Source organism: Sus scrofa, chromosome 14 (assembly GCF_054392235.1).
Source record: "Sus scrofa isolate SSC_HxYL_T2T_F1_AM1 chromosome 14, Sscrofa_HxYL_maternal_Yorkshire_Landrace_v2.0, whole genome shotgun sequence".
NCBI classification, from domain to species: domain Eukaryota; kingdom Metazoa; phylum Chordata; class Mammalia; order Artiodactyla; family Suidae; genus Sus; species Sus scrofa.
This window is the reverse complement of record NC_139396.1, coordinates 89,262,059-89,278,259: the sequence shown is the minus strand read 5'-3', so window position 1 is coordinate 89,278,259 and position 16,201 is coordinate 89,262,059. Positions and strand designations below refer to the sequence as shown.

General features: G+C 41.0%; 2 long non-coding RNA genes across 4 annotated transcripts in view; one reads left to right on the top strand and one right to left on the bottom strand.

Moving 5' to 3' along the window:
- The window catches only part of LOC102165048 (uncharacterized), a 1,242,341-nt gene that overhangs the window by 668,537 nt on the left and 557,603 nt on the right, over positions 1–16,201 (bottom strand). The gene's annotated exons all lie outside the window — the stretch shown is intronic.
- The window catches only part of LOC146396848 (uncharacterized), a 106,836-nt gene that overhangs the window by 87,133 nt on the left and 3,502 nt on the right, over positions 1–16,201 (top strand). For 2 of the 3 annotated variants that reach the window (XR_014827986.1, XR_014827988.1), the window contains exons 4-5: positions 9,841–10,026; positions 14,213–14,355. This is a non-coding gene — a long non-coding RNA (uncharacterized LOC146396848). The remainder of the gene's footprint in view (positions 1–9,840; positions 10,027–14,212; positions 14,356–16,201) is intronic. The other variant, XR_014827987.1, reaches the window with a different exon arrangement.

The following is a 16,201-nucleotide window of genomic DNA, read 5'->3' as shown; positions in this document are numbered from 1 at the left end:
TGAGTCTTTAGGCCTTCTTTTAAATCTCCCACTTGTATCAATCAAGGCCAAAGAGCAATAAAACAGGGCTTTGTCCCTTCCACCCCACAGCGTTCTGATGCCCATATATTTTGATGAGTTCAAATAATGTTATTATTTATTTGTGTAAAGATGCTCTTCCTCCTTCCAAAAGTGTGTTAAAGAGCTCCAGGACAAAAGTGAAATAAAATTGCTTGAGAAGTCTTTTTTTTTGGGGGGGGGGGGAGTTCCCGTTATGGCTCAAGGGGTTAAGAACCCAACATAGTGTCTGTGAGGATGCAGGTTCAATGCCTGGCCTCGCTTATTGGGTTAAGGCTCTGGCATTGCCACAAGCTGCAGCGTAGCTCCCAGATGTAGCTCGGGTCCAGTATGGTTGTGGCTTGATGTAGGCCAGCAGCTGCAGCTCTGATTGGACCCCTGGCCCAAAAACTTCCATGTGCCACCAGTGAGGCCCTAAAAAGGAAAAAAAAAAAAACTGTTTTAGAATTTTATAATATATCTGGAAGCAGTTTTAGATAATATCCACAGTGTTTTGAAACTAGGATGGAAAATCTCTGAAAGTTGATTTAGCTTTGGGGATTGGCATCACTAGAACATGGCATTGTTACTGGTTTATGGAAAGCAATGATCTCTTCAATTTTTTTATCAGAATATACATTAAATGTAAAAATCTATTTAAAAAGTAAACTATACTACACATTTTTAACCTAGGTCAGTGGATAAATACAGACCACAGCAGAAAAAAAAGTCTTTTCAACAGCCCTGAATCATACTCTGATTTGGATCAGACTTTGGTAACAAGTTTAATGACCTTTCTTAACACTCAAGGTGGGAAATTCAAAATTCAGAAGGAAAAATGTAAGAGCCGTCCTGTGACTCATTTGTATAAATTTGGCATACATTTATTCTACCCAAGGGAAGTTTCATTATTAATATAGTCAAAAGAGCTGATCCTAGCTTCAGACCTTTTCTATTTATAAAGAACACACCTTATATTTTTAGTTATAAGAAAACTAGTATCTCTAATTGTGTACAATCCCTGCAGAGACAATTCAACCATTATCTTTTCTGAACTCTAAATCAAGAGTGACATAAGAATGGCCTGAGAAATTCATATTTCACTAGAAAATTTTAGATTCCTCTCTCAATTACTATACATGCCATTTTATCTGTAATGTGGACAGACCTGTTGAGCTTTTCATGACTCATATGACTTTCTTCTTGGTCAAGATGACCTTCTGGCCCTTGATCCCCCAGAACAATAAGCATAAACTCATACACCCTTAAATCCTTTTTCAAAAAGAACACACCATACCTGTTTGACTAACAATCTACATCTACTATCGTTTTCATGTGGTTTCTTTATTTTTCATACATATTCAGAGCTTGTCTTTTCTTATTTACTTATAATGTTACTGATTGATTCCTACCTCCATCTACAACTGTCATTCCACCAGTGGTTTCTGTGCCCTGGGGAATTAAGGTTTGGCTTGGTTAAAAAGTTGATGCCCTGTGGAATATATCCATACATATCTTCTCACCAAACATCATTAACTGTAGGGCAACGAAAAAAACTAAGATAAATATTGTAATATGTAAACTATAGTTAAATCTACTTCAGTTTTCTGAGGTCACAAGTTTTCCTTACAGTGATTTCAACTGAACAGAATGAGTCCACATGCCCATTTCCAATCCTAAATGAGAGTAGAAGACAAAAGATGATGTGCTAGTACAATGTGATGTACTATACTCCAATAAAATTTTTTAAAAATATGGTGCAGATATTGGTGGTACTTTGGCTAAAACTGGGAAGGAGGTGAGCTCTCTGATAGTCACACCTCAGCTACTCAGTGACGTGGTGCTGTCTTCTGGCTTCCTGGGATACAACACTGCTTGTTGAATGGAAAATGGAAAGGAGAGAACTCCAGTAGTGAAAATGAGGACCCCATTTAGAAGATTGTTGCTTCATTCAAGTAGAGACAACTTTGTTTAGGGTTGTTTTGGTGATGGTGGTGATAATGGTGTTAGGAATGGGCAAGTAGACGAATGAGATAGGCTTTGGAGGAGAATTAATAAAATGCATGGATGAATTAGATTGAGGGGTTGAGGAAAAGGAGGACTCAAGGACGTTCTTTAGGTTAGTTGCCTGAGCCACTGGGTGAATGGTGGTAGTAGGTAACATTTATTAAGATGGGAAGAACAGGATTTGAGTATTGGATGGTGGAAATTAAGAGTTCTGTTTTAGATATGACATATTTAAGATATCTTTAGCCATCCAACTGGAGATCAGAGATGAAATTTGGGTGTGGAGAGTCAGATATTTTGAGCATGTAGCCTTCTCAAAACCCACCTAAAGCCTTTGACATAAGATGTGTTCATGGTATGATGGCTCTGGCAAAGTTGGAGAGAAGCATTTCTCAACACATGAGTGCTTGAAGTAGAAGCACCACAGTTGATTTTTCCCATTGCTGGCTAAGCCTACTTGCCTTTAAATCAAATAACCACGTTAACATTTAGATGGGAATTCCAAGGGTGGATCAGCTCCATTTCAGAGGGTGGAGGAGGCAACCAGATGGATCACTCAGCTCCATCTGAATGAGGATCTGAGTGTAAATGACCTTGGAGGATTTGGATTTTCCATATTGAATCTCTCTCAGCTCTGCTGGCATTTTTCTTCCTCTGGAGATAGGTAAGGAGAGCTATTAGACCTCTCATTACATGTTTTTGATTCATTATAATTTAAATGGAAGGGAGTGCCCGTTGTGGCACAGCAAAAACAAATCCAACTAGGAACCACGAGACTGTGGGTTCAAACACTGGCTTTGCTCAGTGGGTTAAGGATCCAGCATTGCTGTGAGCTGTGGTATAGGTCGCAGATGTGGCTAGGATCTGATGTTGCTATGGCTGTGGCATAGGCTGGCAGCTGTAGCTCCGACTTGACCCCTAGCCTGGGAACCTCCACATGCTGTAGGTGTGGCCCTAAAAAGCAAAATAATAATAATAATAATAATTTAAATGACAGGAATTCACACATCAGCCAACTACAGCTCCCAAGACTGTCCCCTGTGATCCTCACTTCCTTGTATTTATGTCTTTGGGCAGTCTCCTCCCGCAGTGGATCAGGGCTGAGGGCTGCTCTGTGTTATGTTTTCTGTTTTTTTTTTTTTTTTTTTTTTTGTCCTTTTGCTATTTCTTGGGCTGCTCCCGCGGCATATGGAGGTTCCCAGGCTAGGGGTCTAATCGGAGCTGTGGCCGCCAGCCTATGCCAGAGCCACAGCAACGCAGGATCCGAGCAGCGTCTGCAATCTACACCACAGCTCACGGCAACACCGGATCGTTAACCCACTGAGCAAGGGCAGGGACCGAACCCGCAACCTCATGGTTCCTAGTCGGATTCGTTAACCACTGCGCCACGACGGCAACTCCTGCTCTGTGTTATGAATAGGTGAAGAAGAGTGACTTCTAAAGCTAGATCATAAATGGTACTGAAGCTTCCCCTTGTTCTTTTTTTTTTTTTTTTTTTGCCATTTCTTGGGCCACTCCCGCGGCATATGGAGGTTCCCAGGCTAGGGGTCTAATCGGAGCTGTAGCTGCCAGCCTATGCCAGAGCCACAGCAACGCAGGATCCGAGCCGCGTCTGCGACCTACACCACAGCTCACGGCAACGCCGGATCGTTAACCCACTGAGCAAGGGCAGGGATCGAACCCGCAACCTCATAGTTCCTAGTCGGATTCGTTAACCACTGCGCCACGACGGGAACTCCCCCCTTGTTCTCTTGGGTTGCTCAGTCTGGGGGAAGCCAATTGCTACACTCGTAGAACACTTAAGCAGCACTACAGAGTTCACGTGGAAAGGAACTGAGGTCTTCCATCAGTAGAGAGCACCACCTTACCAGCCATGTGAATGACCCCTTGGAAACGGATCCTCCATGATGCGTCAAGTCTTCACAAGGCTTCAGCTGACATCTCGCTACAACCTCCTGAGAGAACCCTCCAAGCCAGAACCACCTATCCAAACTGTTAGAATTCCTGACCTAGAGAAGCTGTGAAAGATAATACACAATTACTGTTATGAAGTTTATTTTAAGTTTTGGGGTGATTTGTTATGCAGCAATAGATAACATTCATCTTGTCCTTTAAAAAGATAGCATTGTTATTGTTATAAACAAACTTATGACTAGAATTTTCTATCTCGTGATATTAAAAATGTGGAAAATAAGAGTCCCCATTGTGGCTCAGTGGGTTAAGAACCCAACATGGTGTCCATGAGGATGCAGGTGCGATTCCTGGCCTCAGTGGGGTTAAGGATCCAGTGTTGCCATGGCTGTGGTGTAGGCCTATGGCTAAAGCTCCAATTCAGCCTCTAACCTGGGAACTTCCATTTGCCACAGGTGTAGTCATTTAAAAAAAAAAAAATGTGGAAAATAAATTCACCTGTAACTTTTCTAGAAGAGAAAATTCCAAGTTCCATGCTAAGAACTGGTACAGCAGAAGTTGTGACTATAAAGAAGCCAAATAACCTAAATTTGTTAAATTGTGGTGTTTTAGGAACTCAGCCTGCCTGACAATAGAAAGCACAAAAATATTTGGATCTTTTGTTTTTATGTCACAAACAGTTCCAAAGTTCAGAGGAAGGAACTTTGATGTTTCCTTTACACCAAAGCAAACTAAGCTGTGCTATTTTTTATCTGAGAATAGGAAGTTATGTGATTTTGAATTCTGAATATCGGTCAGAATTATTCACAACAAATACTTCCTAGACTGTACCTTCTAATCAAAACCTGCCACCAAATAAGTGCTTTTGTTTTGTTTTCATTTTTGTTTTTCTAGAAACCTGCCCACCTTTAACAGGAATCTGAACTAATAGAATTTATTAAGTCATAGACTCATTTTCTGTGCAAACATCCCCCAAACTTAAAATGTTACATTCTACTCTACTAGCCTGCATCTGCTCTACTAGCCTGCATCTGCTCTTAACAGCTGGAAGTCCCTTCTTACCCACAACATAATATCTAAAGGGCTAAACACTGACACTTTGGTACCATTTTAGTCAGTTTCAAGTTTATTTTGCATCCATTATCTTATTTGAATCTTAAAACCACTCTGTAGGTGGGCAACTCATTCCATTTAATAGATAAGAAGACTGAGGCCCAGAGATGTTATTCACCAGCCTCATTTCCCTGAACAATTTACCAAGCTACTTTACCTCTCTGAGAAAGGAGTGGGTTGGGCTGCTTGCTGAAGTCTCTCCCAGTCCTAAAATTTCTTTATTCCAAGCAACTTTAGCGTGATCCAGTCAGTATGTGAGACACAGAAAGCACAGACTTGAAGTTAGATGATCTGGATGTTTGTTCTACCATTTGCTGGCCTTGAATACTTGGAGGAATCATTTAAACTTCCCGAGTCTCAGTGGCCTTGTCCACAGAAAAGGGTTAACAAGATATACCTGATAGAATTATTTTGCAGGCCAAATGAAATAAAATATGTTGCTCATAGGCTCTGGGAACTTGATCTAGTTACTCTCTCCGTGCCCCAGGTTCTCATGCATAAAATATGGAGTAGAGGCAGGAAGTAAGTTCAGTTTTGGTTAACTACAGTGGGTGCAGTGATGTGTCCCAAGACCCCCTCCAGCACTCACTGCCCAGCTGCCTGGGACTTGTCAGCTAACTGTTTTCATCTTAGTCCCTCTAGAAAATTGCTTACAGCTGAAAGCAGCTGCCCTAGCCAAGGTCATGTCCTCTTCCTAGGAAGCAGCTCCGATCCAATGACCGTCATTTCAGAGCTCTAAAGCACAAGCCCTCTTGCCTCAATATGGGAAAAATATGAAAGGCTATCCCAACTCCAAAGCTCCTCATGAGATTGGCAGAGCCCACTGTTCTAGCAGCACAGCTCAACCTCTCTATCTGCTCAGTCTTGTTTCCTTCAATCCTTTGCAGATGCTGTTCCTAAGAGCACTCACCCCCAGAAATTTCTTGCATGCAATCTTAGAGTCTGTTTTTTGGGAACCCAACCATCCTGTTGTAATATGACAGTAGTGAGATAACAGATAAGAAAGTGTTTTGAGAACTCTAAAGTTATCAAGAACATTGGATACCATTTACTGTAGCATAGTGAGGTTTATCTAGAAGATCCTGAACTGATGTATTGTTTTAATTCCTCCCCTAAATTGGGTTCCTCTGCAGCCATGCGGCCATTGTGGTCCCAGGGAAGAGAAAGGGCAAAGGTCACTTTGCACAGAAGTAGGATATGATGTAAGAGCAGCACCTTCCAGCGGAGAAGGCAAATTTAGGGAAAGTTGCAGTTTAGGGAGGGAAAGGAGAGATGAGGAAAAGGAACTTGGAGTGTGTGTGGTTCCCATACTTTAACTCTGTTGAGGTGGAGTCTGTGTGGGGTGGTGATAGAAACATACAGATAGATTCAGGTGAACCATGGGGCTAGTGGTTGCCTCCTCTGGGAATAGGCAGAGGGAAGCTGTGAGATAGGAGAAACTCCATTAGCTTTGTGTGGCTTAGAAGCAGTGGCCTGGCATCTGCAAAAAGAGCCCCATCCTTAGTGCCCTGCACGTGGCTGGTGGAAAACAGGTAATGCAGAACCTCAGGCATGCCTTTCTCTTGCTCCATCCAAGGGAGGCCAAGACCCTGAAGATAGGGACAGGCTGGCAGAAGCCCTGAGCTGCGAAGAGGAGGAAAGAACTCTATAAGAACATCTGAACACAAAAACCTGTTGAAGATAGGACAAGTTAACTTTAAGGAGAAATCTTTTTTTTTTGTCTTTTGTCTTTTGAGGGCTGTACTCTCAGCATACGGAGGTTCCCAGGCTAGGGGTCTAATCGGAGGTGTAGCTGCCCGCCTACGCAACAGCCACGGCTATATCAGATCCTAGCCACATCTGCAACCTACACCACAGCTCATGGCAACACCAGATCCTTAACCCACTGAGTGAGGCCAGGGATAGAAACCGCAACCTCATGGTTCCTAGTCAGGTTCGTTAGCCACTGAGCCACGACGGGAACTCCCCAAGGAGAAATCTTGATGAGATAATGCCAGTCTGGGAAAGGGTTTGAAGATTGCACAGTAGTCAGGGAGGCAGAAAAAAAAATCATTGCCTACCATCATGTAGAAATAAATGTTTTCTTTATAAAAATATTAAAAACATAGATTGATAAATAAGTGTAAAGTGACATATGTTTTGGTTTGTGGTCTGCTCATGTTTTATATTTCAGAGATGTTTACTTCACATCCTATTCCCTTTTTAACAGCATTAATGCTTTGGCCTTGTGCTATGTTCCAGTATATAATACATTCCCTATTTATAGTTCTGATAGCTTTAGTTTTCTGGAAACTCTGTCTACTGAATTTTGCCATCTGTTGTATCTGATGGGAAGTTTAGAAGAATCCAACATTAATGATATTTAAGTTATGATTTATTGGCATTTCTATTGTAAGCTTGAATTTTTGAACTTTTTATGCATAATTGTGGTTTTACCTTACATTGGGCTGAAAGATGATAGAATTTCAGCTAGCCTTTGTGACTGCTGACTTGGATTCACCATATACATCAGAATTTCGTTTTTTTTCTAAGACTCAGGAAAAAATTATAATCTGCTTTTATTACTAAAAAGACAAGTTTCTTCAATATAAATAAACTGGTAGTTCATGTGAATCAGATTATGTTTTGTTTTTAAAAATAAACTTTTGAAAACTTAGATTTTAAAAGTTATGTACAGTTTGAATCATTTAAATATAATTGGAATACTGGTTGAGAATGTTATGCTCTGCTTTCTATAATTTATACCCTTTAATTGAAGGCTTATGAGAATAATGTAATGTGTAAAAGGAAACATGACTAACGTGCAGATTTTTTTATCTAAGTGAATCAAGTAAAATAATTTGAGTGCTTATCTAATGAACCATAAGTGGTTCTCTAATAATCATTAGACAAGCAGTGACTTTCATTTAAAAATGTGTTAATGTTTTCTTGAGGAAGAAGGACTTTCCATTATTAAATAAAGACTAAATATTAAAATGCCCCAATATCCAGAATTATAACTATGCCTTTCTAAGATCATTTTTGTGTGATGTTAGTTGCACCCTAAAATCTTTATCTAATTGAAATGGTCATTTAAAATAAGTTTTAGAAAATTTAGGATGGTGTTGATTCTGTTTCTCTGATAGCCTGATGCAAGGGTTTTAATAATATTAATATGAATTCAATTTAATTTCATTGCTTCTTGAATTTTAGACTTTTAAAACTTTCTCAATGTATTAGAACAAATATTAACAGTTGCATTATGATTTTAAATTATTTATTATTGGTTTGTTTGTTTGGGTCACAGGTATAGCATATGGAAGTTCCCAGGCTAGGGATCAAATCAGAGCTGCAGCTGCTGGCCTACACCACAGCTCACAGCAGCACAGGAACATTAATTCACTGAGCAGGGTCAGGGATTGAACCCACATCCTCATGGATACTAGTTGGGTTCATTTCCACTGAGCCACAATGGGAACTCCCTGTTTACTTACTATTAAGCTATTTTTTTAAAAAAACGAAACAGGAAATATATTGAGAAGTGATATATTGAGAAGTGGTTATGTTTACAGAGGGCTTTTTAAATGTGTTATATTTCTGAAATGTAAACTTAACATTTTTGAATGCATGCTTAAGTAACAGGGCAATAAACAAAGAAATGAAAAACTATAGTAAAGTGCATGTTTTATCAAATTGAACAATTTGAGGAGCTCCCGCTGTGGCTCAGTGGTAACGGACCTGACTAGTATCCATGAGGATGTGGGTTCTAACCCTGGACTTACTCAGTGGGTTAAGCATCCAGCATTGCCATGAGCTGTGGTGTAGGTCACAGAGGTGGCTCAGATCCTGCATTGCTGTGGCTGTGGCATTAGGCTGGCCGCTGAAGCTCCAATTCGACCCCTAGCCTGGGAACTTCCATATGCCACAGGTTCAGCCCTAAAACACACACACACACAGATTGAACCATTTGAGTAGTTTTGACATGTACTTTTGGTTGAATATAAACTTTAATGCGGTAATTCTTTTTTAATGTATGCCTCGTTGAGTTAAAAAATGCATATATGCCTGGGTAAAATATGGCCAGAACATACTCCAAAATGTTAACAGAAGTTTTCTCCTCAAAGTAATAGATTTTTATTTCCTTTTTCATACTTTTATATTTTCCAAATTTTCTATAAGTGCATTAATGTTTTTATTACTCAATGAATTTATTACATTTATAGTTGTACAATGATCATCACAATCCAGTTTTATAGGATTTCCATCCCACAACCCCAGGGCATCCCCCCACCCCCCGAACTGTCTCCTTTGGAAACCATAAGTTTTTCAAAGTCTGTGAGTCAGTATCTGTTCTGCAAAGAAGTTCGTTCATTGTGTACTTTTTTCAGATTCCACATGTCAGTGAAAGCATTTGATGATGTTGGTGTCTCATTGTAAGAGCAGTAATTTTTGAGTCATTAAAAGAAAACAATAAAGGCTAACAAAGAGCTTGAGAGGAATGGCCATCTGATTTTATTGGTAAATTATCTTTAATAAGAAGACTGAAAAATAGGCCAGAGAAGAGAGTGAAACCTGGTGAGCCATGGTATAAGGCTGGGAGAGCTCACAAAAGATCTGGATCTGAAAGAGTTGTCTAGTTACAGAGTGAAGAATGAATTTGAAGAAGGTGACAGGTACAAAGTCCACTGAGTAGACAGTTACAAGAATTTGGAGGAAAAATTACGAAGTCTTTGCTTATATTGAGACACAAACCTTGTGTACCTTCTCAAATCCTATCTCCTTCTCTTTATCTAGACCAGAGCCTCATTTGTGCTAAGCTGCTGCTCCACCTTTGAAGTTGGATGAAGTATCACACCTTAGGCATGAGATCTGCCCACCTGAGAGCCACCACGCAGCCAGATGATACAACCATAAGTTGGGGGGCACTTAGTTCTCTGCAGGGTAAACCTTCACCAATGGAACCAGGAGAGATGGCAGCAGGTACACCCTTCTCCTCTCTCTCTGTCTCTCTCTGTGTCTTGTCATGATCTGTGCATGCGGGTCAAAAAAATAATTTTCCAGATTCATAGCAAGGTGAAGTGAAAGAGGAGTTTATTGAGATAAGAGGTGCTGCTAACATAGCAGGACAACTTCCTGATGATCGGGGAGAGCCAACCCCAGGTGCATGGTCATGTCTGTTTTTATAGCCCAGGGAGAGAAGAGGTCTTATGATACACCTGCTGACCTGCTGACTGGTTGGGGAAAGAGGGGTCTTAGGATATACTTGGTGGTTGGTTGGGGCCTGTAAGGCCCCTATAGGGGCAGGGTGAGAAGTGGGCCACATACCTTTCCTCGTGGGGGCAGGAAGGAGTAGGCAAGGTTGCTCAAAGGTGGGAGGTGGCATTACAATGTGACTGATGGGACAGTTATAAGGGTCTGGTAATTCTTGTCTTGGCCAGAGGCTTTGAGTTCTATTTCCTTGAAGAGGCCTTGAAGTCCAGCATGTCTTTCTCTCTCTCTCTCAGGCTAGTCTGAGATAAAATTCTACCATAACCCTTCCAGAGAATTCCCATGCCTGCTGAGTGATTTGTGGTATCATTACACAGTAGTAACCAGTGTGGCAATACAGTGCATCTCACCAAGTCACTTCTCCCCTTGACTCCCTCCCTCTTCCCCTTCACTCTATCACTCTAAGCTGGTAACTAGAGTTATTCTATTTCTGACTAGAATACTTCATGCTACACTTTCCACAGTAGCTGGGCTTAGTGGGCTTTACCAACATCTTGACAGGGGAAATGAATGGAGAAGACAAAAATTCAGGAGGTATTTAGAAGGTGGCATTGGCACCAGTTTGGTGGCTAATCTAATATGTTGGGAGCAAGGGTCAAGAGTGTATTTAAGCTAACTCTTAGGTTTTTAACTTGGATGATCAAGTGGCCAGCACTAGCACAATTCCTTGCATATATTAAGCCCTCAGTCAATATTTACTGAATGAGTGAATGTATGAATGTACTATTACTAAGGTAAAGACTATAGGAGGTGTATTTATTAATGTATCACATATAGAAAAAGCTCAAAGAGATTTAAACAAACATTAGAAGGGGGTATCACCAGTCCTTTCTTTTTTTTTTTTTTTTTTGTTTTTTTTGTTTTTTTTTGTTTTTTGTCTTTTGTTGTTGCTATTTCTTGGGCTGCTCCGGTGGCATATGGGGGTTCCCAGGCTAGGGGATGAATCGGAGCTGTAGCCACCGGCCTACACCAGAGCCACAGCAACGCAGGATCCGAGCCGCGTCTGCAACCTACACCACAGCTCACGGCAACGCCGGATCGTTAACCCACTGAGCAAGGGCAGGGACCGAACCCGCAACCTCATGGTTCCTAGTCGGATTTGTTAACCGCTGCGCCACGACGGGAACTCCTCACCAGTCCTTTCTTATGAGGACCTGATGCAGATGTGTATGAACGAGTGGTCAAGGCCTTGGAAAGAGGGGTGAGATGTTGAGCCTAGAAGCATATTGACAGACTGTCCGCATTTCAAACAGATTTTATTCTTGTTGAACCTGAACCTGAACCTAGTCTATTCCAAATAATAAAGCGGAGTTTAAGCGATCTCAGTTGTCCATGATTCATAGAGCAACTAGGCACAGTTAACCTAGTGCTAAGTCCCAGATCTCTCATTTCTGAGCTATTTCACAAAAACCACAGAAGAGAGTAAAAGAGCCTTCCAGAGATTATCTGGCCTGGTTCCCCCAGCTGAGGGATGATTTGGCACACAGATTTAAGGAAAAGCACTGCTATTTGTTTTTCTGTAGAGTTGACTGACACTGAGCTACCAAATAACAATATTATGTTATAGAAAAGCTGGCCAAGAAAAGCTTACAAAACTAAAAAGTAAGGAACATCTTTTATTCAACGATAATAGAGTGAGTGACCCCCTGAAGGTACAATTATTTTCTTGCAAAGTTTGGGGTATTTTGGCCTAAATGGAATTTATGGCCAAGAATAAATGCTAGAGTAGAAATGGCTGTAAAATAATTATTGTGCTTGGTGCTAAAACTAAAATTACTGGTGTAAAACTATAATGAAAAGTCCAGTGGCAATCAGAGTGGAGCAGTATCTTATGTTACGAAGACATTGAGAAACAGGAAAATAAGTATAGTCAAACATTTGACATGTTTTCTTTTTTTTTTTTTAGGGCTCCATCCGAGGCATACGGAGGTTCCTAGGCTAGGGGTCCAATCGGAGCTACAGCTGCCAGCCTACACCACAGCCACAGCAACCACAGAATCTGAGCCACATCTGCAACCTATACCACAGCTCACGACAATGCCAGATCCCTAACCCACAGCGTTAGGCCAGGGATCGAACCCACAACCACCTGATTCCTCGTCAGATTTGCTTCCACTGCGCCATGACGGAACGCCTGACATATGTTTTCTTAAAAAAATATACATAACTAACTCTGTTCCAGGCACTGTTCTAAGAAATTTACAAATACTATTTATTTAATCCTTATAACAACCCTATTAGAGTTCCCTTGGTGGTGCAGTGAGTTAAGAATCTAGTTTTGTCACTGCTGTGGCTCCAGTCACAGCTGTGATGCAGGTTTATTCCCTAGCCCTGGAAGTTCCTCAGGTCATGGGCACAGCCAAAAAAAAAAGAATAATCTTATTAAGAGACACAATTTTTGGCTCTTTTCACAGATGAGGAAACTAAAGCACCAAAAGGGTAAGTAATTTGCCCACACTAGTGAGGTGCACTCAGGATTCAAATTCATTTCCCAATTGCTTTGCATTTGAGAGCCAGGCTGTTCAGACAATCAGCATATCTTTAAACGTGCAGCATAGCACGTTGATTATATGATGAAGAACACAGAGGAACTGAGAGGAAGTGAGGAGAATGCACATTTATGTTTCCTATCTCATGTTTACTTCAGTACATACACTTGCTGAGTAAAATGGTAAATAGAGTTAACCACACTGTACATTGTTTCTTGTTTTCTTTCTCCATCCCCCCCCACTAGGTGAGTATATAGTCTGATTCACATATTTATATGCAAATAGGATTAAACTTCATCTGAATGGTCAAGTTCCATCATGGAGCAGGAGCCACTGAGGAATAAACTCGAGAGGTTGGAAAAGCAAAAAAAATTTTTGAGCTTATACTAATTGAGGGACACCTTGTTTCCCACTGCTGGTTGAGATATAAGACTTTTAATTGATCCATTCAACAATACATGTTAGGTGCCTTTTTATAAGACAAGCCCTGTTTTAGACTGCAGATTTTCTGACTGTTCTATGAATAGAATCAACCAAGTTCCTATTTGCACAGATCATACATTCCAGAGGTAAGACACACAATAATCAAGTAATTAGGCAAACATTTAAGGTACAACTAGGGTGATTGGTTAGAGAATAGCTATGGCTGTGTTGCACCTATACTAGATGGGGTGACCAGGGGTCTTCTCTTAGCTGACTTTGAACAGAGACCCTGAATGAGGCAAGGGGAACCATGCAAAGACTGGGTGTTGAAGGCATTGGAAACAGCAAATGCAGAAACCTTGGAGCAGGAGTTTGTTTGATATTTTTTGAGGAACAGTGAGAAGGCTGGTGTGACTGGAGAGAGAATGAGCAAGGAGAAAGTGACAGAAGATGAGATGAGAGAATTAAACAAGAGCCAAATCATATGGGCCATTCTTAGGAGAGTAGGTTTTATCCCAAATGTGATGGGAGACAATTAGAAGGTGTTGAGCAGAAAGAGTGAACACATTTCATTTATATTTTAAAAGGACTGCTTTGGCTGCTGTGGAGAATGAAATGTAGGGTGAAAGAGTGGAAGTGGGAAAAATACTTAGGAGCCTATTACACTAGGTTTGCCAAGAAATGATGTTTGGACTGGTTGCTAGTTTAGGAGGTAGTAACAAGCGACGGGGTTTGTCATACATCTATATCTATATCCATATCCATGTCCACCTCTATAAATTAGAGATGACAAGAGTGGCTAATAGATTGGATGTGGTGTATGAAGGAGAGCAGTCTAGGGTGATGGGAAGGGGGGAACTGCATTATTATTTGGAAAATATTTCTAAGGGAAGATGATGAGAGTAAACTGCATGGGAGACATTTTGAGGTAAAGTGGGGTTAGGGCCCTGACCAGAATGGTCACCATCCTCCTCTTTCTCTCTTAGGAGACTTTCTTGGTAACATTATAGGAGGCCCACAAGAGGGCACACTTCTCTCATCCAGTCAGAATCATGGACACCTGTTCCAGTCCCTTCCTCTCCTGAAGTCAGACCAGTCATGGCTAGAGAAAATTCTACCTTTTTTGCAGGTAGTGAAAAAACTTACTAAAGGAAGTAGAGATCTGCATGAATATAGAATCTATGCTATAGATATATTGTAAATAAATATATACATATTTCATATATTTAAAATACATATACCAATGTATATGATATGAATATACCCATTGCATGTATAGACCTATATTATCATTTACCTGTTATAGGTACTTTATCTTGCTTTATAGTTCAGTACTCTTCTCAGTTCCTTTGTCAGCCTCCCTCATCACTACTGAAGGTCATTTTTAAGCCAAAAGCCTCTCAAAAATTCATTCCTTCTCCCTCTGGGCCCTAGTACACATGGGAAACACTACCTGGACATAGCAACTTTTAGAAACTAAAACATGGTAGTGCAGGAAAGAAAAGCCAGTCCAGTCCTTTTACTTTAAAATGGAAGAATCTGAGCCTGGAGAATTTAAGACTAATGTAAGTTCCAGCAGTTGCCCCGTGTACACAATAGTGCTGACTTTCCTGGAATTGTGCTGATGTGCATCTAAAGAATTTCTTAGTTCCCTCATTTTCATTTGATACTGAGGCTGTCCTAATCAGATTCCTCTATAACTAGCAAAGGGAGGAGATGTGCAGGAGAAGGAAGAGGAGGTAAAGAAAGTTTTTTTGTTTTGCACCTATCCATTGATACATTATCGTCACCTTCGTGAAGTTTTCTCAAAGAGTGATCTTCTCTGGGAAGTGGCTATAATGGGAAAGCCAGAATTCAATTTCATGGGTTTTTTTAATAGCCACATCATGAGGAAAGCCTATGTATCATTAACATTTCATCTAATTTCTTTTAATTAGACTAGAAACTGCCAAGGCAAGGATTGGAGATGTGACTAGAGGGTTCTGGTTTTAATTATCCAACAGATGTAAAAACTCATATTTTTTTTTTTCTTTTTATGGCTGTGCCCCTGGCATATGGCGGTTCCTAGGCTAGGAGTGGAATTAGAGCTGTAGCTCCTGGCTTATACCACAGCCATAGCAATGCCAGATCCAAGCTGCATCTGTGACCTATATCACAGCTCAAGGCAATGCCAGATCCTTAACCCACTGAGCAAGGCCATAGATCGAACCTGTGACCTCACGGATACTAGTCAGACTCATTTCCGCTGAGCCAAGATGGGAACTCCCAAAAACTCATACTTTTAAAGGAGGCCAATTTTTACCTCTGAAGACTGACTTTTCCAACTTTCATTGCCTACAACTCTTATTTTAGTGATGAATCCTACTCTCATTAGGAGTAACAATAACAGGAGTTCCCATCGTGTCGCAGCAGAAGCGAATCCAACTAGGAACCATGAGGTTGTGAGTTCGATCCCTCACCTTGCTCGGTGGGTTAAGGATCTGGCATTGCCGTGAGCTGTAGTGTAGGTTGCAGAGGCCGCTCGGATCCCACGTTGCTGTGGCTCTGGCATAGGCCAGCAGCTACAGCTCTGATTAGACTCCTAGCCTGGGAACCTCCATATGCTGCAGATGCAGCCCTAAAAAGACAAAAGGAAAAAAAAAAAAGTAACAATAATAGAAGTTCCCTTTGTGGCTCAGTGGTTAAAGAATCTGGCTAGCATCCATGAGGATCTGGGTTTGATCCCTGGACTCAGCTAGTAGGTTAAGGATCTGGTGTTGCCTTGTGCTGTGGTGTAGGTTGCAGACACAGCTTGGATCCAGGGTTGCTGTGGCTCTGGCATGGGTAGGCAGTTACAGCTCCGATTGGACCCCTAGCCTGGAAACCACTATATGCTATAGGTGTGGTCCTAAAAGACAAAAAAAATAAGAGTAACAATAACAATTATGGAATTATTCTTATGCATTGGGCTTCATCTTAGGCACTTGATTTGCACT